Source organism: Mobula hypostoma, chromosome 5 (assembly GCF_963921235.1).
Source record: "Mobula hypostoma chromosome 5, sMobHyp1.1, whole genome shotgun sequence".
In the NCBI taxonomy this organism is placed as follows: Eukaryota; Metazoa; Chordata; class Chondrichthyes; order Myliobatiformes; family Myliobatidae; genus Mobula; species Mobula hypostoma.
Window position 1 is genome coordinate 50,852,834 of NC_086101.1, and position 22,578 is coordinate 50,875,411.

General features: G+C 41.7%; 1 long non-coding RNA gene and 1 pseudogene across 2 annotated transcripts in view; one reads left to right on the forward strand and one right to left on the reverse strand.

The window, feature by feature from the left end:
- The window catches only part of LOC134346810 (uncharacterized), a 269,069-nt gene that overhangs the window by 44,775 nt on the left and 201,716 nt on the right, over positions 1 to 22,578 (reverse strand). The gene's annotated exons all lie outside the window — the stretch shown is intronic.
- Positions 16,352 to 16,470, forward strand: LOC134347411 (U6atac minor spliceosomal RNA; annotated as a pseudogene).

Sequence of the window (22,578 nt, forward strand, 5' to 3'; positions counted from 1 at the left end):
TAATGACTTGGATGAAGGAATTAAATGCAGCATCTCCAAGTTTGCGGATGACACAAAGCTGGGTGACAGTGTTAGCTGTGAGGAGGATGCTAAGAGGATGCAGAGTGACTTGGATAGGTTGGGTGAGTGGGCAAATTCATGGCAGATGCAATTTAATGTAGATAAATGTGAAGTTATCCACTTTGGTGGCAAAAATAGGAAAACAGATTATTATCTGAATGGTGGCCGATTAGGAAAAGGGGAGGTGCAATGAGACCTGGGTGTCATTATACACCAGTCATTGAAAGTGGGCATGCAGGTACAGCAGGCGGTGAAAAAGGCGAATGGTATGCTGGCACTTATAGCGAGAGGATTCAAGTACAGGAGCAGGGAGGTACTACTGCAGTTGTACAAGGCCTTGGTGAGATCACACCTGGAGTATTGTGTGCAGTTTTGGTCCCCTAATCTGAGGAAAGACATCCTTGCCATAGAGGGAGTACAAAGAAGGTTCACCAGATTGATTCCTGGGATGGCAGGACTTTCATATGAAGAAAGACTGGATGAACTGGGCTTGTACTCGTTGTAATTTAGAAGATTGAGGGGGGATCTGATTGAAACGTATAAAATCCTAAAGGGATTGGACAGGCTAGATGCAGGAAGATTGTTCCCGATGTTGGGGTGTTGGGGAAGTCCAGAACGAGGGGTCACAGTTTGAGGATAAAGGGGAAGCCTTTTAGGACCGAGATTAGGAAAAACTTCTTCACACAAGAGAGTGGTGAATCTGTGGAATTGTCTGCCACAGGAAACAGTTGAGGCCAGTTCATTGGCTATATTTAAGAGGGAGTTAGATATTGCCCTTGTGGCTACGGGGATCGGGGGTATGGAGGGAAGGCTGGGGCAGGGTTCTGAGTTGGATGATCAGGCATGATCGTAATAAATGGCGGTGCAGGCTCGAAGGGCCGAATGGCCTACTCCTGCACCTATTTTCTATGTTTCTATGTTTCTATGGTCATCCTGAAATGTACACCCAGCACTTATTTGGTTTCTATTGTAGAAACTACCAATGGTTATATTGGGTTCTGAGTGACAATTCTACAGTGTGAATCCATTTGGAGCTTATGGACAGATGTGGTGTTATTTGTTGTTCGGTTGACAACATATCCCAGAAGTCCTAGTCAGCTAAGCAACTAAGCATAGGCAGTTAAATACTCAATTGTGACATCTGTCAGGAAAATACAGCCCAATATATTCAGTTATGCTCGTGAACCGCAGAAAATTTACTCTTAACACAACTGGAGCCTGAGAATTGAATTTTGCATAAGTATTTGAGTCACTTCCTGAAATCACATTTTATCAAAATTGTCAAAAAATACAATCTGTTACCAATGTTTTAACAAAAACCAGATCCTACCAACTGTGTGTGAGATGAATTTAGTCTGCTCATACTGAGGCAATAAATATAAATGTCATGTGTGGGAATTAGAGAGTGACTTGTCTAGACCAGGCAAGATTCAACGTGCATTTGATTCAAAACAAATCTTCCATAACAACTAAGGAGAACATGATTACATCTTTTCAGTTTTTGCCATGCTTTTTAACAAATCCAACTCTGTTCAAACTATTGGGTTTTCAGACAAGCCCCATATTGTTTATATGCGGTACTAATGTACATTATTTAAAAAAAGTGGGTGATTATAAGTATCAGCAGGTGTCTGGCAGGAAAACTATGGTTTCACTTGTTCTCCCAATTGCCCACATGAATCTCAAGCAAATGCCTTTTAACCACAGGCTTCCATTAATAATCTGACATCTATTTCCCAGCATTACTGGAAAACTAGGTAATTTTAAGCGACTAATTTCCACGTGTCTCCTGCCACTGACAGGGGGGACAGGTGAAGACTCCAAAGCAACACACACAAAATGCTGGAGGAACTTAAAAGGTCTGGCAGCGTCTATGGAAATGAATAGATAGTCAATATTTAGTGCTGAGACCCTTCTTTTTTTGTGATAGAGAAGGAAGGGGAAAGATGTGAGAATAAAAAGGAGGAGAGAGCGGAAGGAGGCTAGCCAGAACGTGATAGGAAAAGTCAGGTGGGTGGGAAAGGTCAAGGGCTGGAGGAGAAGGAATCTGACAGGAGAGGAGGGTGGACCATAGGAGAAAGTGAAGGAGGGACCCAGTAGAAGGCTATAGCCAGAGGAAAAGAGGTAATAGGTCAGAGAGCTGAATAGAGGGGAGGGGGGTGTTGAAATTGAAGATTCTGTTTCCTTGTACGATGTGCAGGGTGCCCCCCTGCTCTTCCTGGCCTCATGCAGGGGCAGTTATAAAAATAATTCAAGAACCTTCTGCAATTTTTCAAGCCAGGAAATATATTCAGATGTATAGAGGATCCCTAATAGTTAACCACAAATGAGGCCTTTTGAAGGATAATCAGGATACCTATATAGACAACAATGGCACACAGCTAAATTATACAACATAGAACATATAGCAAATTGCGTAGGAACAACTTTTTTGGACAACGATCTTATGCCAAACTAAATAAGCCTATTCTCTTCTGCCTGCATGTGGTTGAAATCCCTCCATCTCTGCATATTCATGCATTATCTAAGAGAATCTTAAAATGCCTCTATCATTTGTCTCCACTACCAGTCCTGGGCACTCACCACTCTCCATGTAATAAACTTTCTCTACGCATATCCTTTGAACTTTCCCCCTCATCTTACAGTAAACGTCTGTCAGGTTTCCCCTACGCAGCTCTAGAGGAAACAGCCCTTTTTTAAAAACATCTCCTTAAACAGTATGACATTCATTCTTAGCCAAACAGCAACCAGATCAACCTCCTTTGCATCCTCTCCATACATTTTTTTCTACAACAGGGAGTTCAGAAGTGAATATAATTGAACTGAATATAGTTGAAGGTCCCACAGAGATCAGTAATCTATTCTAGTTGAGAGACAGACAATAGATCTGATTGCACTTGATCCATCTTATCACCAGTGTTGGTTATGATTGGCTAAAGGCCACATAAGGGTGTTACCTCTTCCAGTCATCTTGAGGCCTTGTATCCAAGAGGGAGTGAATATGAATGCTGACTGACTACCTGAATGATATATCCTGAATCCTGACTCTCCAACGTGGTTCTGGCAAACCATACAATTTATATGCTTAGCAATAATCAAATATTGAAATTGGACTAGTGCGCACAAACACTATGCATCACTCTATTGACTGAGGTTAAAGTCCTTGGCAAAAGTTTTTAAAAATTCAATTACATGTACTTATTTCAGATTGTCAATTTATTTTCTTTTTTTAAAGTACTTAATGTATTCAAAAACATTTAGAAATGTTCTATATTGGTTTTGGAGAAAGTTTGAGCTTTTATTAGATTTAATTTTGTTTTTCTTACATCAATCGTGACGTCATTTTTTTTTCTTTTTAGCATTTTAGGTGTTTTTGATTACTTTAACTCTCAATGGCTCTGATTATGTGGCAGCACTTGCAAGAGGGCACCGTACAAGCTATAGTGAACTAAATATGCAGTACCTCCAGAGTCTCCCGAGGAGGGGTGGGTGGGGGATGGATGAGAAATTCAATAGGATGGACATAATGAAATTGGCCAGGACTTGAAATACGACAATGAGAAGGCTCAAGGAAGCAACACCGACCAGGAAGGCATTCTTTGCTAAGCACCATTGTGGCAAAATCTGCAAAAGCATTAAAAGCCTCAAGATAAACTAAAGCGGGTCTAGCTGTGGAACGAAGGTGAGCATGAAAGGCGGGTATTGAAGCCTGTGGAGTTGGAGTCACAAAGTGCCTGGACGAAATAGGATCTTCCCAAGTGCAAGATCTCTTGGGTAGAGCTTTGGAGACTGGAGCCCTTGCGCATTTCATTCCTCCTGTGGTCTGTGTATGACATTCTGCTTACACCATCACAGCTGCACATATGGCGACTGAGAGAGGATCCTAATAACAAAACAGCTTTAGCACAAGGATGGTATCGGTGGTGCAACGGCAAGGTCCTGCTGTCCCTTGCAGACACACTGGAGCTTGAAAGGTGTGAAAAGAGACCAGCTGGCAGAGAGGCAAACAGAGCAATAATTTTCATGAAGGAGAGGGTCACACAGTCATATCAAAGAGGCCTGAATCCAATCTGCTCAAAGTGCCAAATCATGGGAGATGAGGGTCGATGTGAGGAGGAAGTTGCTGTTCCCAGAGGTGGGCCAAACCATACTTCAACCAGCCATTGTACTGTGGTCCACTGAAGACAAGAAAATCATCCTGGTGGAGCTCACAGTACCATGGGCGGAAGGCAGCAAGGAGACTCATGAGAGAAAGGCCCTGAAGTGCCAGTCCTTAGTCCAGGAGTACAGGGACAAAGGATGGCAGATGTGGCTATTCCTCGTGGAGATCTCCTGTAGAGGGTTCCCAGCAAAGTCGGCATGGAGGTTGCGGTCTGTGCTGGGCCCTGACAAAAAGAGCAAAAGCCAAGCAGCCCACAGGATGGGGGAGGAAGCAGGAAGAGCCCCTTGCTGGATATGGAGCAGGCAAACGGAGTTGAGGTGGAAGTCATGAGCAGATGGGCAGTGACCCAGCCACCACTGTTGACTCACCAACTCGAGAGTGCTGTGGTTAAAGGTCAAAACACTCTAATAAAGTTGGGCACCACCTCATGACTTCTGCTCCTGGCCAAAGACTATGGTTACTTCATCAGGTAACTGAAGGGAGCACCCGGTGTATGATTCAAGCAAGTATAAAGGGGCATAACTTAGCTGACCATTAGCATTTTTTCTTCTTTGTGAGTGGATATTTGTCTGGACTCTTGTCTCCTCTTGTCAACCTCATCCTATTAGAATGTGGAATGTATTTTATTCAGTGAAGCCTTCCCATCAAGGACACTGTCTACTGTTTTCTAGAACTTTATCTGAAAGGGTCTCCAAAAGTTGTTTTCTGATGATAATGACAAGTCATTGTTGATAGGCTAGTAGCCTTTGTTGCTTACAAAGTATCTGAATGGCTTCTGAGAATTTTTTTTTTGGATAAGTCTAAGAGATGTTTTTATTTTCTTATATGGGACAGAGGTTATTTAATTCTGTTTCTCAAAACTTGTACCTCCATTTGCAAGGGCATAAATCTGGATGAGAAATACTGAGAATTTTTATCTAAGCAGTATGGTTCATAGGTCTTACTACCAAAGGGAGCAATCCCATTAGTAAATGTCTCAGATGTTGTAGAGAGTACATGTTACGTTTACTCGTATTTGTAGTTTCTTGCGAACTTAGGTCAAAGTTGAGTTAAAATTCCATTTTGAAACCACATTGCACTGATGCCAAGACATATTCAAAATTGGAACTGGACTGCTTTGACCTTGTTTTGCAATGGTACAGAGAAGTTTTTTTGCCATCTTTATATCAAGTACTTATACTCAAAATGATTTCAGCTCTTAGTGGTGAGGCCCTTACTGACACAAGTTCCCATCTCATAATAATCCTGGAATAGGAACAAACCACAAAATCATGGATGATGCCAATTATTATGAAGACATCTGAAATAAAGCTAAGGTTGTATATATAGACTGTCAGTTTAGATAATTCATCTGTCAATCAAGCAAGATGTGGACACGCATAATAGAGACTTTTAATCATATGTGCATAATCTATACATATCATTCACTTATCTTTTTTTTTCCCAGAAAAATTGCCCTGGATTTATCTGTTGAATTTGCTGTAGTATTTGGCATGCATGCTGCTTCTTGAGAAGATTGACTATCAATTGCTACACAACAAACTATTTGCTGCGAAACAAACTTACCGCAAAATCTTGGTTCCTATTGCTTGACATGAAGTGCTGTCAACGGCGTTCTTTAATATGGCTTAATTTCCAGAGGTACCTACTTGTGAATAAGACTTCAAAGACTTCATGATACTGAGATTCAAGACTCAAGATTCAAAAATCAGGATTCAAGCTGTTTTATTGTCATTTTTCAGGAGAATGAAATGATTGTTACTCCAGATCCAATGCAGCATAAAAAAACACAATTAGCATAAAGAACAACATTTTAAAAAATAGTAAATATAAATTTGAATAGTAGGGGAATTAAGGGCTATGGCGAAAAGGCAAGTAGGTGAACAGGAGTCCATGGTCAGATCAGCCATGATCTTATTGAATGGCGGAGCAGGCTCAACGGGCCGAATAGCCTACTCCTGCTCCTATTTCTTATGTTCTTACGTAAAAGCAATCCTAAAAAAACACAATTTACAGCTAAATGCTTGAGTCTGGCCATATATACATAATATTAGCATATAACATAGATCGAATATATGCACATAAAATGATGTTAGGTGCAGGAGTATCTGTAGATAAGGAGACTCTGACAGGAAATGATAAAGTGACAATGGATAATGGTGCTTGATTTGAAGCAGCCTGGATGAGTGAACTGTTGGAGATGTCCGTGAAGTCACCAGTGAGCTGGTATGCACACTCCCTGTGTGGTTGGTCTGGAAAGTTGCCTGGACCTGGAACCTTATGCGGGTAGACTCTTTACAGAGCCTTTCTCACATTTGCCACTGTTACAGACAGTGCCTACTCATCTAGAAAGGAGGCAGCTTTTGTGGCTGGATTTGTGTTGCATGTCTTGAAATGTGCTTACAAGTTGTTTGGAGCATTGGGAAGTGAGTCATCACTGGTACAGTCAAAAAATGAGAGTTAATCTGCAGATGCTAGAAATCCAAGCAACAGACACAAGGATCTCGGTCTGAAACATCGACTGTTTACTCTTTGCCACAGATGCTGCCTGACCTGCTGAGTTCCTCCAGCATTTTGTGTGTGTTGTTTGACTGGTACAGTCAAGGCTGTTTTTCCTCAGGTAGTCAGTTATGCCCTTGATGACCAGCTGCATACACAGTGCACCATCATTAGAAAGGTTTTTTTTTGTGTGTATTCGGTCTTTGCCCTCTTGATGCCTATGATGAGGTTCCTCCTGGCTGCTCTGAGAGCTGTTCTGTCTCCAGAGTTAAGGGCAGCATCCTGGGTTCTTAACAGAAAGCACACCTCTATGTTCAGCCAGGGCTTCTGTTGGGCCTTGAGTTACCGATGTCATGTACACACTTACATGTACACTGGCTACATGTATCTGGTGACAGATTAGGCATATTCCTCAAGGTCTATGTCTTCTTTGTGTGTGAACACCTGAAGATTAGTCCATTCAAAACAGTCCTGAAGCAAAGGGATTGCCTCGTTAGGCCTACAGTGAAGGTCCTCGTGACTGGTTTCTTATTATGGTAAATGTTTCATAATATTTCCTTGAAAAAGAGCAGTGCACTTCACTCTGGTCAATATTAACCCCTTAACCAATCTTAAGGAAAAATGATTGCTTAGTCATTATCTTATTGCTGTTTTTGCAATAATATTGCATCAGCCACTGTATTAAAATTTGACTACATATTAGAAGTAATATTTTGATTATGCTATATTGCAGTGGTCCCCAAGCATGTGCTACCGGGCTGTGAGGAAACGATGTGATTTGGCGATATGAGTCAGCTGCACCTTTCCTCATTCCCTGTCACACCCACTGTTGAACTTGAACACATGCGAGGTCATTACGCAGGCATCATCCATGTCAGCGCAGGAAGAAGATCAACTTCTCAAGCTTGCAAATGATGGCGGGCTGAAAAGTATGTTTGACATAACATCTCTGTTGGCATTCTGGATCAAAGTCCTGAATATCCTGAGATAACCACAAAAGCACTAAAAACATTGCTTCCATTTCCAACATCATATTTCTGTGAAGCGGGGTTTTCTGCAATGAATGCAACGAAAACTAAATTGCGGAATTGGCTGGACATAAGGAACCCCCTTCGAGTATCGCTGTCTCCCATCACCCCTCAATGGGACTGTCTTGTTGCAGGGAAACAAGCCCAGGGCTCCCACTGATTCAGTGATATTGGTGTGTTGCAATGATTTTATATGTTCATATGAGGAAAATATGCACTGTGTGTTTAATATCCGAATGTTACTTAAAATGTTATGATGCTATTGACTTATAATTGACTATATTCATGTGAGGAAAATATGCGCTGTGTGTTTAATATTAAATTCGTTAGATAAACCCTTTCAGAAACGAAATTGAGTGTATTAGCCACTTATAAGTGACTTAGAGTTGACTTATCACCTATATTCCGGTTGTGATTAACATCCCCCCCCATCCCCCCCGGGTTGCCAACTGTCCCCTATTAGCCGGGACATCCCATATATTGGCTAAATTGATTTGTCCCATACGGGACTGCCCTTGTCCCGTATTTCCCCCGCTAAGGTAGAGCGTTCCTATGAAACTTTTTGTGTCGAAATGGCATAAAGCACAGAAGCAATTACCATTAATTTATGTGGGAAAAATTTTTGAGCGTTCCCAGACCCCAAAAATAACCTACCAAATCATACCAAATAACACATAAAACCTAAAATAACACTGACATATAGTAAAAGCAGTAATGATATGATAAATACACAGCCTATATAAAGTAGAAATAATGTATGTACAGTGTAGTTTCACTGAACAGAATCGCCAAAAATGATTTGTAGAAAAAACTGGCATGTACATGCATGCGCCCGTAATGTTTGCGCAGGTCACACATGCGCACACAGGTGCCCGCGCAAGGCTTCATGGTCATGGTAGTCTTTCTCGGGGTAAACACAGTAAGAAAGTTGGCAACCCTAGCGCCCCCCCCCCACCCCCCCACCACCGGGTCGGCCGCTCCGCAAGAATATTGTCAATATTAAACCGGTCCGCGGTGCAAAAAAGGTTGGGGACCCCTGCTATATTGTGCATGTAAAATCAAGAAAGGTGAGGCTCAAGTGCAGATTCTTTGCTACATTATCAGTCCTGATATCACATAAAATGGTCTTCAAGGGAAGGTGCCACTTTCCGGCATATTAGAAGGAGGGAAAGAACCTTGAGAAGGACCATGCAGTAAGTGTGAATTCAGCCTAAGTATTCACAGGGCCACGGGGAATGCTTGATTCAAAGAGTGAAAGATGATAAGTTTGAAGCAGAATTTTAAAGTAAATTATTAATGATTCTTCAAAATCAGGAATTGAATCAAGCATCGTTAACCTAGAAAGTTTCTGCCTTCCAGAATAGCATCTCTGAAACCTTATTTTTGCTATATATCCTAACTCCAGAATACGCCCAAACAAAATATACAATAAGCTAGAAATTTTATTTCTAAATTTTGAATGATTTTTTTTCTCAAGTATACAGTCCTTGAAGGTGGAAATAGGAGGGTCCATGGAAAAATAAATAAACCGAGGATATAACGTTTGTACTTGAAGCATCCTGTTCTAACAGATGTTCTTTGTCTGATATAATTGTTCTTAACTACTTTTATTGGTTACTTAGAAATTTGAGTTAATACTCAGCTGACCACACAAGCAGTTTACTTGCATGGGCTATTCGTGCTGGCAAGCACGTTGAAGGGTCTGTGCCAATGACGTCACCTGACTGAACAACCAATGCAATCATGACTCATTGCACGACTCACAAAACTTCTTGACAGAAGCTCCAATGTTGGTAGGAATATCTCTAAATCGTCATGCTGAGCGCCGGCACTCCTCAAGGCAGCATGCACAGCCCACTGCTGATGCTCAACTGCACTGCTGGATCCAGTTTGAACATTAAGTTCGCTGATACCAAACGGCTGTAAGCCTTCTTGACACCGATGATGATACGGCGTACAGAGAGGAGGTAGAGCAATTGGAAGAATGATGTGAGCACAGCAACCTGAGTCTCAACATGGACAAGACCCAAGAGATGTTTGTAAACTTTAGAAAGGAGCAGGCTGACCACACCTCATTGGACATACCCGGCTCCTCCGTCAACAGAGTTAGGAGCACCAAGTTTCTGGCACTGGACATAACAGATGATCATGCAAACACGAGGAAATCTGCAGGTGCTGGAATTTCAAGCAACACACATGAAAGTCGCTGGTGAATGCAGCAGGCCAGGCAGCATCTCTAGGAAGAGGTACAGTCGACGTTTCGGGCCGAGACCCTTCGTCAAGATTAACTGAAGGAAGAGTGAATAAGAGATTTGAAAGTGGGAGGGGGAGGGGGAGATCCAAAATGATAGGGGAAGACAGGAGGGGGAAGGATGGAGCCAAGAGCTGGACAGGTGATTGGCAAAGGGGATATGAGAGGATCATGGGACAGGAGGCCTAGGGAGAAAGAAAAGGAGGAGGGGGGGTGAAAAGCCAGAGGATGGGCAAGGGGTATAGTGAGGGGGACAGAGGGAGAAAAAGGAGAGAGAGAAAAAGAATGTGTGTATATAAACAAGTAACAGATGGGCTACGAGGGGGAGGTGGTGCATTAGCGGAAGTTTGAGAAGTCAATGTTCATGCCATCAGGTTGGAGGCTACCCAGACGGACTATAAGGTGTTGTTCCTCCAACCTGAGTGTGGCTTCATAGTTGTTCCTCCAGCCTGAGTGTGGCCTCCCCCTCCTGTCTTCTCCTATCATTTTGGATCTCCCCCTCCCCCTCCCACTTTCAAATCTTTTACTAGCTCTTCTTTCAGTTAGTCCTGACGAAGGGTCTCGGCCCAAAACGTCGACTGTACCTCTTCCTAGAGATGCTGCCTGGCCTGCTGCATTCACCAGCAACTTTTATGTGTGTTGCTTGATAACAGATGATCATACCAGATTCCTCAGCACCCCGTCTTTGGTCAAGGAAGCACAGCAGCATCTCCACCTCCGATGAGGAGTGAGGCAAGTGTCATTTTCCCACACACTTTTTACAGGAGCACGATCAAGAATGTCCTGACCAGCTGCACCACTGTCTGGTATGGGGATTACAAGGCATCTGACCACAAGTCCCCACCAGTCACAGCTTTATGGGAGAATGGCAAAGCGAAAGCCACTGTTGAAAAAAACTCACATAAATTCTTGGCTAGGGTTTGGCAGAAGGCATTTGGGAGACTCTGAAGTCAGCAGGAAGATGGTTCTATGGTCTGCTGAAACCAAAATTGAGCTTTTTGGCCTTCATACTCAATGTAAGCCAAACACCGCACATCATCAAAAATACATCATCCTTACCATGAACCATAGAGATGACTGCTTCATTGCCGCAGGTCCTGGAAGGCTTGTGAAGGTAGAGGGTAAAATGGATGTAGTAAAATACAGGGAAATCCTGAAGAAAAATCTGATGCAGTCTGCAAGAGAACTATGACTTTGGAGAAGAATTGTTTTCCAGCAAGACAATGACCTCAAGCATAAAACCAAAGCTACACAGGAATAGCTTAAAAACAACAAAGTTAATGTCCTGCTGTGGCCAACTTACAGTCCAGACCTCAATCTAATTGAGAATCTGTGGCTGGACTTTAAAAGGGCCCATACAATCTGACAGAGCTTGAGAAGTTTTGTAAAGGAGAATAGGAAAAAAATATAGTGTTCAAATGTGCAAAGCTGATAGAGATAGATCTATCCACATAGACTCAAGGATGTAATTGCTGTCAAAGATGCGTCACTATATATTGACTTAAAGGGGGTGAATATTTATGTAATCAATTATTTTGTGTTTTATATTTGTAACTAATTTAGATCACTTTGTCGAGATCTGTTTTCACTTTGACACGAAAGTCTTTTTCTGTTGATTAGTGACAAAAAAGCCAAAATAAATCCACTGTGATTCAATGTTGTAAAACAATAACACATGAAAACTTCTACAGGGAGGTGGGGTGAATATTTTTTATAGGCACTGTATATAAGGTTGCGCAGCAGCAAAAACTAATGCAAAATTATAAAGTTGTCACTAGACCGTGACTGCCATGGGGTTGTTGTACTTAAATGACACGCCCTCAGCTCCAATGAAATGATTGTTCCAAAGAATCTAATTCCTTATTGTGATCCTTTATGAGCAAATAGCAAACACACAATCTTGAAGCAATATTAGGTGTTATCTCAGCAAGATTAAGTGGGCAGCAAAGATATGACCTCTGTCAGTCCCAAGCCACAAAGTGCCACGAAAGGAGCAAGAATATGAAACTTATGCCCTTTGCATTTACCACCCCCCCACTCATGTGACTTGTTACCATAATAAATATTATAAACCCTGCAGCACAGAATACAAAACTGATAGAGAACAGATGCATTGCTTCTATATTCCAGCTCCCCAATTATTATATTAGAATAATTACAAATGCATTTTACTAAGGCACTGGAGACAGAAATTACTTTATACTTTATTGTCACCAAACAATTGATACTAGAATGTACAATCATCACAGCAATATTTGATTCTGCACTTCCCGCTCCCTGGATTACAAATATTAAATATTAAAAATAGTAAAAATTAGTAAATATTAAAAATTTAAGTTATAAATCATAAATAGAAAATAGAAAAATGGAAAGTAAGGTAGTGCAAAAAAACTGAGAGGCAGGTCTGGATATTTGGAGGATACGGCCCAGATCTGGGTCAGGATCCGTTCAGCAGTCTTATCACAGTTGGAAAGAAGCTGTTCCCAAATCTGGCCGTATGAGTCTTCAAGCTCCTGAGCCTTCTCCTGGAGGGAAGAGGGATGGAAAGTGTGTTGGCTGGGTGGGTCGTGTCCTTGATTATCCTGGCAGCACTGCTCCGACAGCATGCGGTGTAAAGTGAGTCCAAGGACGGAAGATTGGTTTGCGTGATGTGCCGTGTTCACGATCTTCTGCAGCTTCTTCCGGTCTTGGACAGGACAACTTCCATACCAGGTTGTGATGCATCCTAGAAGAATGCTTTCTACGGTGCATCTATTTAGGGGTCAGGCCAAATTTCTTTAGTTTTCTTAGGAAGTAAAGGCACTGGTGGGCCTTCTTGGCAGTGAACTCTGCTTGTTTGGACCAAGTCAGGTCATTTGTGATATTGACCCCGAGGAACTTAAAGCTTTTGACCTGTTCCACTTGCGCACCACCGATGTAAATTTGAGTTGTGTGGTCCACTACTCCTTCTGAAGTCAATAACCAATTCCTTTGTCTTGCTGAATGCTGAGGGATAGGTTATAGGTCATGCCACCAGGTTCTTAATTTCCTCTCTGTACTCAAACTCATCATTATCCGAGATACGCCCTACAATTGTTGTGTCATCAGCAAACTTATATATTGATTTTGATGGAACCTTGGCTACACAATCATGGGTCTACAATGAGTATAGCAGTGGGCTGAGTACACAGCCTTGTGGGTCACCGGTGCTCAGAGTGATTGGAGAGGAGAGATCATATCTTTGCTGCCCAGTCAATCTTGCTGAGATAACACCTAATATTGCTTCAAGATTGTATGTTTGCTATTTGCTCATAAAGGATCACAATAAGGAATTAGATTCTTTGGAACAATCAGTTCATTGGAGCTGAGGGTGCTGAGGGTGTGTCATTTAAGTACGACAACCCCATGGCAGTCACGGTCTAGTGAGAACTTTATGATTTTGCAATAGTTTACAATAATTTACAATAACGTCCTCTTTTGGTAAACAGTCTACACTTGAATGTGATTTTCTCTTGCCAAACCAAATTGTTCCTCTTGACTGCATTCAGGAAAATCTGTCTTGAATTGCTGCTGCCAAAGCTTATTGAAATGCAAAACTGAATTCCCATTAACCATCAGCTCTGGCTGAGCATAGTCTCTTCCACCACCATGGTGTCTCTTCAATGGTCCATTAACAGTCCAACGCAGCATTGTTCTGGTTGCATAAGGGCCATCATTAACACTGCAAATCACTTGCAACAGCTCCAATGCCTTCAGCACACTTACCCCAAGAAGCAGCTCCATTTCTGAATCAATTTCTGACAAATAAACATGCCAGGTTGAGGCCATTCCTGAAGATCTCTGACAAAGAATGTTCCCTTCATGGACAGGCATATGTTCTTGCGTATAGACGTTGATCAGTTCACAGTATCTAAGCCAGCCACTTCCAATCTAGAAATAGCTTAACTAGGCACAATCTTCTCTTGACCCATTGTGCTTAAGAGAATGCATGCTACTTTACCTGTCAACTCGAGCTTGTTCATAAGCCTCACTGTGCAGACCACTCTGTACTTCCTTGATCTAGGAAAGGATAAGTAGCTGCAGTCTTGTTACTCTTCTTAGGCTTCACCTGAACTGGAATTATAGGAAGTTTACAAACATGATCTCCATCCACTCTAAGATCATTAGATACCAAGGTGGTACTTGCTGCACTATTTGTTTCATTCATGGCATGTTTCAAATCTGCGCCCTTTTCATCAGCTCTGGGCTGAGTTTCACTTTCCACAGTAGCCGCAGTAGTGGAAAAGCTACTTCCTTTAGTTTGAGAATGAATTTGTGATCCAGTTTTGTTCATACCTTTACTTACTGACAGTGATGTAGCTTTGTATGCTTTCCCAAACATTTGCCTTTCAATAAAATTAACAATATCAGTGAAAGTAACCTTGCCTTTTTTGCAATTCATTCACTGCCAATCCCAATTCTTTTCCAAGTTCATTTATTTACAACAATCTTCATATTAACAGGCATGTTCAACTCATGCAAGGCCTGCATGTCTTCCTTAGCACTGCAACAACTTCTGAGAAAAAGACTGTAGAACTTTTTCTGTAGACTGTAGGCTTGAAGAACTTTCATGTTTTCTGATCTGTTTTGTGGTGAAGAGTGTTTACCCTGTAGCTACAGCAATTTCATGCTCATCACCAAAACATTCCTGTAGTAAAACTTGGGCCTTTAGATATCCTTCCTACAGTCTAATAATCATGACAGACTCTCTAGGGTAACCTCCAGTGTACTGTTTGAGGAAATAGAGACGATCGCCGAAATCTTTAGTCTTGTAATACTGTTCTTGAAATTCCTCATAAATGAATGGGACTGCAATGGATCGCTATTGAAGATTTAGATTTGAATCTCTTTTTTAGACAGAGATGCAATGCATTGGTCCGAGTGCTTCTTTGGTGCAGGCTGAGCATAAACTACCCCTTGGGATTCAAGCTCATGGCTCAAAGACTTGATTTTCAAATGTATCCACTTTGACATCAAGTATGCTGGATTTTCTCTGTTCCATGCCAACATAGGAACTCTCACCAGGGACCACCCTTAGCATCCACAGCACTTGCAGCCCATAACACTATATCTCCGGCCATCTTGGCTGTGATTTCTTCCTGCAAGTTAAGCTGCTCCACTTGTCTTTGAAGTTGCTCCGTCTGATTTTCCTGGTTTCTCCTAAGCTCTTCCACTAGCTGTTCCTGGTCTCTTCAAAGCTGTTTCATCTTTTCCTTCAAGGCATGCGTATCCCTCAATATCTGTTGTCTTGCATAAAACTCATCTAAATCAGTCTCCATTCTAATGCATAATGATGAGGTATCAGAATCATAGGGCATCTTGCTAGTGGCTGCAGAATGTACTTCATGCATGTTAGGCACATTGTCTTCAACTTTATACCTAGTCACAGCCAGTTCTTTGTCATCGTAAATATTTTCATTTCCCCCAGGGAACTGACCTTCAGCATTGCATGATTGTTTAATTTCTCTCTTTGGTTTGGCTTCAAGGTCACTGCTTCCAACTGAACTCATTTTGTCTTCCAAGTGTGCAAACGAGTCAAAACAATTGCAGTTTCAATTCAGCTTTTCAACAATGAAAGTAATTCTTTCAATTCTCAGCATTTCAACAGATTCAAGGGTCGAGCATTTCAGGCAAACACCACAGTAAAGCTTTCCAGTCTAACCTAGTTGAAACTGCAACATTGAGCACTTCAAATCTCTGTTTTTAAATCCAAGCACACAGTGTGAAACACCAAAAAAAGGTTGTTACTTGCCACAAGCTGTTTCAGGCTGGTGCTTCCAATTTCTTGGACACATCTGAGTGCTGATGTTCATTTAGTATAACTGTCAACATCTTTGCTGACAAAATATAATGGCAAAAACTAATCCAAAATCAAACAAAACTATTTCCTCTAACCTGTGACCACCACAGCATTGTTATAATTGCATGGTGCACCCTTGCTCCAATGAAATGATTGTTCCAAAGAGTTGAATTCCTTATTTTGATCATTTATTAGCAATTGGCAAACGTACAACCTCAAAACAATATTAAGTGTTATCTCAACGATATTCATTAGTGAGCAAAGATATGACCTCCACTGGTCCCAAGGTACACAATACCATGAAACAAGCAAGAATACGGAACTTATTCACTTTGCTTTTACCATGCCTCCACTCATGACTAATAAACATGATAATCCCCACAACACAGAATGCAAAGCAGATAGAGAACAGATACATGGCTCCTATAGGTTGAATGACAATAAACTTGAATTTGAATGGAGGCTACAGATTTGTACTAACATCTTTTATGAGGTTGGAATTGCATAATCAATAGAATAATGATAAGCATTTTGTATTTTATGAAATGAAAGAAAGTTAGCACTCTCCTCAAAAAGGATGGGAAGGACTTCAATACTGTTATTAAAAGCTAATGGTAAATGGATTGCCATTGACATTATGATTATTATTTTTCTCATGAATGTTATGTATAATTTATGTTAATTTAAGTATAGGTTAACTTGTTATCATTTGTAATGTACAAAGCTCCTGCTAAAAAATCTAACTTTCATGGAATTTATGACAACAAACTTTAACGTTTCCATTGAATGCTCAGATTTGTCCATGCATTCCAAAAGTGTGCTGATTGGCAGGTACTTCCCTACTGTAAATTGCCCCTTGTGTTTGAGTTAGAGGTGGAAATTGGTGGGAGGTTGATGAGACTATAGGGAAAATACATTCCAGGAAATCAGTGGGAGGTTGGATCTGTTCTGTGAGCTGGCATAGGCTCAATGGACTGAAATTGCCCATATCAATAAAGTAAGAGATATCAGATGCTATGACATGAAATCAATTTCTACAAATCAGCTGTACCTTTCAGGAACTTAACATCATTGATGTCCGTACTCTTTTAGATACGTGGGTAATGTTCAAAGGAAAATGGCTGGAGTCACTTAGCACTTTAGTGCAAGTGTGGTTATTAGTTATGTCAAAAATAAAACTTGCAAAAATTAGTGAAAATAGTGAAAAGAAAACAGCCAATATTTACAAAATGATATCTACCAGATAACACAATAGCAGCTTTCGACTTTGTCCAGCTGATCTCCTGGCAGCCTGGATCTCCCCCTCATTGAGGGCAATGAGCTCCTTTTTATTCAGTACTAGGACAGCCTATCTTTAATTACCCAAGTTAACTTAAAACTACACATGAATTAGAATATTAGGACCCCGTATGCCCTTTGTTTCACGGAATCCTGGTTAATTCCTTCAGTACCAGATATAGTGATTCAGATCAACAGGTTAACTATACACCGTCAGGATAGATCTATAGAGTCTCTCAAAAGCAGAGGTGGAGGAGTATGCCTCATGATCAGCTCTTCTTGGTGCACAAGTATATCAGTGCTGTCCCAATTCTGCTCACCAGACCTAGAGTATCTAGCAGTTAAGTGCCATCCTTTTTACCTACCATGGGAGTTCTGTGGGGTCATTTTGGTAGCAGTATGCATTTCACCTCAGGCTAATGTCAATTAGGCTTTAATGATCAGAGCAATGGGATCAACATGCACAAAACAACACATCCTAATGCCTTCACCATTGTTTTGGGAGACTTTAACCAGGCCAGTCTATTACCATCAACAGATCACTTGCAAAACCAAAGAAACAACACACTGGACCATTGCTACACCACCATCAGGAATGCTTACCATGCTATTCCACACCCTCACTTTGGGAAGTCTGATCACCTGGCTGTACTTCTACTCCCTGAGTATAGGCGGAGACTGAAGACTTTAGACCAGTAGTGAGGACCAAGAAAGTATGGACAAGGGAAACACAGGACTGCCTACAGGACTGCTTTGAATCGGTGGACTGGACTGTAATCAGGGATTCATCTTCAAACCTGGTTGAGTATGCTGTAGTTGTTACCAACTTCATTAAAACCTGTGTGGATGAGTGTGTTCTCACAAAGACTTACTGCACATTCCCAAACCAAAAGCCGTGGATGAACCAGGAGGCACATCATCTGCTGAAGGCTCGATCTGTGGCAATCAAGTCTGGTGATCCAGACCTGTACCAGAAAACCAGGTATAATCTGTGGAGGGCTATTTCAAGGGCGAAGAGACAATTTTGAATGAAGTTGGCGGTGACATCGGATGCACAGCAACTCTGGTAGGGCTTGCAAGACATTCCTTCCTACAAAGCGAAGCTCAATAGCATGAATGGCAGCGATGCCTCACTACCAGTTGAACTCAATGCCTTCTATGCCCGCTTTGAAAGGGAGAATACAATTACAGTTGTGAAGATCCCTGCTGCACCTGATGACCATGTGATCTCTGTCTCAGAGGCTGATGTTAGGCTGTCCCTAAAGAGAGTGAACTCGCAAGGCAGAAGGTCCCAATGAGTACCTGGTAAGGCTCTGAAAACCTGTGCCAACCAACTGGCGAGAGTATTCAAGGACATTTTCAACCTCTCACTGCTACGGGTGGAAATTCCCACTTGCTTCAAAAAGGCAACAATTATACCAGTGCCTTAAAAGAATAATGTGAGCTGCTTTAGTGACTATCACCCGGTAGCACTCACACCTACAGTGATGAAATACTTTGAGAGGTTGGTCATGACTAGACTGAACTTCTGCCTCAGCAAAGACCTGGACCCATTGCAATTTGCCTGTTGCCACAATAGGTTGATGGCAGATGCAATCTCAATGGCTCTCCATGCAGCTTTAAACCAGAAGGACAACACAAACACCTATGTCAGGATGCTGTTCATCGACTATAGCTCAGCATTTAGTACCATATTCCCTGATTGAGAATTGCAGAACCTGGGCCTCTGTACCTCCCTTTGCAATTAGATCCTCAACTTCCTAACTGGAAGACCACAATCTGTACGGATTGGCGATAACATCTTCTCCTTGCCGATGATCAACACTGGTGCATCTCGGGGATGTGTGCTTAGCCCACTGCTCTAGCTCTATATACACATACCTGTGTGGCTAGGCATAGCTAAAATACCATCTATAAATATGCTAATGATACAACCATTGTTGGTAGAATCTTAGGTGGTGACGAGAGGGTGTACAGGAGTGAGATATGCCAACTAGTAGAGTGGTGCTGCAGCAACAACCTGTCACTCAACGTCAGTAAGACAAAAGAGCTGATAGTGGACTTCAGGAAGGATAAGATGAAGGAACACACACCAATCCTTATAGAGGGATCAGAAGTGGAGAGGGTGAGCAGTTTCAAGTTCCTGGGTATCAAGATCTCCGAGGATCTAACCTGGTCCCAACATATTGATGCAGTTATAAAGAAGGCAAGACAGTGACTATACTTCATTAGGAGTTTGAACAGATTTGATATGTCAACAAATACACTCCATAATTTCTATAAATGTACTGTAAAGAGCATTCTGACGGACTGCATCATTGTCTGGTATGGGGGTGAGGGGGGGCAGGGGGCTACTCTATAGGACCAAAAGAAGCTGCAGAGGGTTGTAAGTTTAGTCAGCTCCATCTTGGGTACTAGCCTACGAAGTACCCAGGACATCTTCAAGGAGCGGTGTCTCAGAAAGGCGGTGTCCATTATTAAGGACATCTGGCACGCAGAGCATGCCCTTTTCTCACTGTTACCATCAGGTAGGAGGAACAGAAGCCTGAAGGCACACACTCATCGATTCAGGAACAGCTTCTTTCCCACTGCCATTCAATTCATAGATGGACATTGAACCCTTGGACACTACACTTTTGTTAAAATATATAGTATTTCTGTTTTTTGCATGATTTTTAATCTAGCCAATATATAATACTGTATAAACTATACTGAATAAGATTTACTTAATCATTTATTATTATCATTATTTTATGTTTTTTCTTCTATACTATGTATCGCATTGAACTACTGCTACAAAGTTAACAAATTTCATGTCACATGCCAGTGATAATAAACCTGATTCTGATTCTGATGATGCAACCCACAACGTAGTTACGATCATATTACAAACTAAACAGAAGAATTTACCTTAGATACAGTTATAAACAACATCTACACAGTTACACATCCCCATTACTACAGAAATGCAATATCCTGCCGTATATGGTGGGAAAAGCACCATAAAGCCAACCCAAGCACATCAGCTCGATTTAGGACTCATTATGGGAAAATGGCAGGGAAGACATTGAAGTGCACACGTTCAGCTCAATGATAACAGAATGACAAGGCAATGTTTGTGTGTGTGTGTGTGTAAATGCTCATGTGTAAGGATTGTGTTTACTGAGTGCTCTCCAAGTGAATCCTGAGGAAGGGGAAATGGTCTACATTTTCCAGGATCTCACCAGGGCCATTGATATCATTGTTATCAGCTGTGCATTGAGGTAAGGACCTTTGTTTTGTAAGTGTTAAGCATCAAGTCCATTCCCTATGATGGTTTGGAATTTGTGTCAAAATGCGTCTCCTTGACTGAGTTGTAGACATTAGTTCTGGAGTGGAGCTGAAATACGCTCAACAGTTTCTTTGTTTAGAACTGGACCAGAGATGACAAACAGTTCAAGATTAAATGCTGGGAATGGGAAAGGAGGAAAGATAATTTGTATTCCCTACTGACTGTATGCAAGCTGTTATTCCATGCATCTTGTCATAATATAACATCATAAGACATAGCACCAGAATTAGGCCATTCAGCCCATTGAGTCTTTTCTTCCATTCAAATATGGCTGATTTAATTTCCCTCTCAACCCCATTCTCCTACTTACTTCCCTTAACCTTTAATGACCTTATTAAACAATAACCTTTTAAACTCCACTTTAATTGCACCCAGTGACTTACCCAACACAATTATCTGTGGCAGTGAATTCCACAGATTCACACTCACTGGCTAAAGAAATCCCACCATTGGAAACATCCTCTCCACATCCACTCTATCTAGACCTTTCCATATTTGGTAATTGCCCCACTCAGAGTTTTCTGGGCCCTGGCAGATTCTGTGCAGCACAAATGCACACCAGATCTCACACATTACGTGATACTGGTCTGCTAGTACCTGTTTTATGTTCCCGTGACACCAGTTTCTCTATTCCGTTCTTCCCTCATGGTGTCAGTACCTGAGATGGTGCTCTCAGGTGTCAAGTGCATTGACATATGGTTGTCTTTGCCATCATCCTCACTGACATCCCACTTCCTTTCCTCCTGTTCCTTCAGTGATCCTTCCTGCTCAATGCAGTCCTCCAGCTCCATGTTGCCTTCTCCTGGGGAGGGGGAGATTGGTGGCTGCTACAGGTGATCTTCAAAGACAAAACTGAAGATAGTTACGCCCTGAAGTCAAGATGCAGCAGCACTGATGGTGGTGATGTTGATCAAATCAGAACTGGTGTGGTAATCACATTGAGACATTGCTAGTGAGCACTTTGGACGGTTTGTGGACAGCATTTATTTATTCATTGAACAATACAACATAACAGGCCCTTTTGTTCCATCAAGCCTGTGCCCCCATGTGATTAATCAACATACCAACCCGCACGTCTTTAGAATGTATAAGGAAACCAAAGCGCCAGGAGGAAACTCACATAGCCACGGGGAGGATGTAGAAACTCCGTACGGACGGTAGCAGAATTAAACCGCAGTGGCCTGTGCTGTGTTAACGTTACTCTAGCCGCTGTGCTACTGTTCCACCCATTCTTTCTTATGGAAGCCAGCTTTGGATGGTTTCCTTGTCCATTAAACTGAGAATCATTTATTCTTTCGAAGACAGGCAAGGGTAATCAGTCCCTTCCTGTAGGCTACCCTCCTCTGTTTCTTCCAGCCTTTGCCTAAGAGGAGGATTAATTAAACTTTTCGTTGTTGCTCCTCTGCAAAATGTGCCTTCTGTGTGGAGAGAGTGGAGCAGAGAGCACACCAGTGGTAGGATAGTGTAGAAAGTGGTGGAATGCTTGTGTGTATGACTGAATGAGAAAGAGAGAGAGAGAGAGAGGGAGAGAGAGAGAGAGAAAGAGAAAGAGAGAGAGAGAGAAAGAGAAAGAGAGAGTGAGAAAGAGAGAGAGAGAGAGAAAGAGAGCAAAGGAGAAAGAAAGAGAGAGAGAAAGAGAGAGCGATTGAAAGATTCATATGTGTATTGGTATCAATCTCACTCTGACATAGCAGGAAGATAATGAAATTTCCCACTGTATTTTTCTGAGGTGCAGTGATTTGGACTAATAAGGAGATTAATATTCCCACTTCCTACCAGTGTCTTCAAATGATGCATTTTTCCTAGCAGGTCTCCTGTGCCCAACTGTCTCGCACACATACAGGCTTAGTGAATGTAGAAAATGGCTCCAGGTTCTATTGTTAGATTGGTATGACTGATTTGATTGGTGAGAATATGATAAACTCACGATGTGCAAAGGATACATTAGGCATTTATAACTGAACTGTTTCACCAGTTTCATACCATTTTATAAGTGTTTCACTTCTGGAGGATACCTTTCAAATCCAATGGACTACCTCTTTGAACAATGCAGCAGGCTTTCCGCAGCACCAATTACTGCAAATCCCCCTCTAAGTCACACATTGTCTTGACTTTGAATTGTATTGCTATTCCTTTTTTGGAGTTAGTATA